The sequence below is a fragment of the Hemiscyllium ocellatum genome, unplaced genomic scaffold (assembly GCF_020745735.1).
Source record: "Hemiscyllium ocellatum isolate sHemOce1 unplaced genomic scaffold, sHemOce1.pat.X.cur. scaffold_212_pat_ctg1, whole genome shotgun sequence".
In the NCBI taxonomy this organism is placed as follows: Eukaryota; Metazoa; Chordata; class Chondrichthyes; order Orectolobiformes; family Hemiscylliidae; genus Hemiscyllium; species Hemiscyllium ocellatum.
This window is the reverse complement of record NW_026867979.1, coordinates 602,309-603,801: the sequence shown is the minus strand read 5'-3', so window position 1 is coordinate 603,801 and position 1,493 is coordinate 602,309. Positions and strand designations below refer to the sequence as shown.

Below are 1,493 nucleotides of genomic sequence, written 5' to 3'. Positions count from 1 at the left end.
ATTTCGTTTCATGCCTTACTTTTGTGATTAATTTTCTCTCTGTTTTAAAATCTGGAAGTCAACCTAGCTAATGTATTCGAAGTAAATCTTACTACACGCTCACCAAAACAAACAGCGACGTTACACTTTGGATTTCCTGCATAAGAATGTTTTTAGTGGTCTGGCCGAGGCAAAGTGGGGGTTATTTTTCTCAGAGCAGAGCTGATTGTGAGGAGACATGATTGACGTGTAGGAAATAATGGGAAGCATGGAATTACAGATTGATGGAAACAGTTGCTCTTGATCGATCACCAGGGTTTGTAGATTTCAGACAAGATGCAGAAAGCTTTGAATAGATTTGTCGGAAAAATTTATCAGTCTGCAGGTGTTAGACTCTGGAACTCACTCTCTATAAAGATTAGTTGGACATTTAACTCTTCATTCTTCTCTGATTCCATTGGCAAAGGAGTTTTAAAAAATGCTCAAAGACGAGCATTCCCGCGAGCAACAATGATGCGATCGGTGGCTTTGTGAAATGGAAAAGTGCCCATGGCCAACGTGTCCGTCTATTCAGCTTCCCTCCTGTGACGACGCTAGAATATTGACTCTCATGTTTTCGGGGACATTTAATGAACGCATTCTTGTTCCTGCAGATTAAGAACTCATACCTTATTTCGGCCGCAGAGAAATCATTTTTAATGCGTAATAAGAGTCAACACTGCCCTCGAGCCAGGTAGGACTCGAACCTACAGTCTCCTGATCCGTAGTCAGGCGCGTTATCCATTGCGCCACTGGCCCAACGCGCAGCCTGATGCTCAAGAGACTTGATGTTAGCACGGACATGATTAATAGCAGTGATGTTCACTAATTGAACAAGCAATAAAGATAATCACTGTCAAACTTCAGTCCAGTCTTCATCACCTTTCAATGCAGGATTTTTCCAAAAAAAAAACTCGTATGTGGATTATTTTCGTCTCAGAAACATTTATAGAAAGGCAAGGGACAGAGGTGTTCATGGGATACACTCTTCCATCAATACCAGTCACTAATCCACAACCAAACGTCTCCCCAAAATACCACATCCTCATGGACCACAACAATGATTTCAAACAATATCATTTATTTTCATCTCTGTTCACACTAAAGATAGATAAACCAACAGTGACCTGATAAATTAAAAAAAATATAAAACTGAACCAGGGAATAGAGGTGGCTGACTTGGGGCTGTTTCTGGGAAGAAGAGTCAGACTCTCTTTGGCTTAATTCGCGACCCCAGATACACTATGTTTGGGTCCAGAATTATATAATGACCAAACATGAAACCTGTATCTGGGCTTAAAGTCTGATTGAAGATTTGTAGCTCGGGTGTCCGTTGTTGTGGTTCTGTTCACCGAGCTGGAAATTTTTGCTGCAAACGTTTCGTCCCCTGGCTAGGGGACATCATCAGTGCGTTGGAGCCTCCTGTGAAACGCTGCTTTGATGTTTCTTCCGGTATTTATAGTAGATGTATAGAT

General features: G+C 41.5%; 1 non-coding gene across 1 annotated transcript; it reads right to left on the bottom strand.

Annotated features, from left to right (window-relative positions):
- Positions 1–704: 704 nt before the first annotated feature.
- Positions 705–777, bottom strand: trnar-acg (transfer RNA arginine (anticodon ACG)). The gene has a single exon. It is a non-coding gene; the product is annotated as a tRNA-Arg (tRNA).
- Positions 778–1,493: the final 716 nt, after the last annotated feature.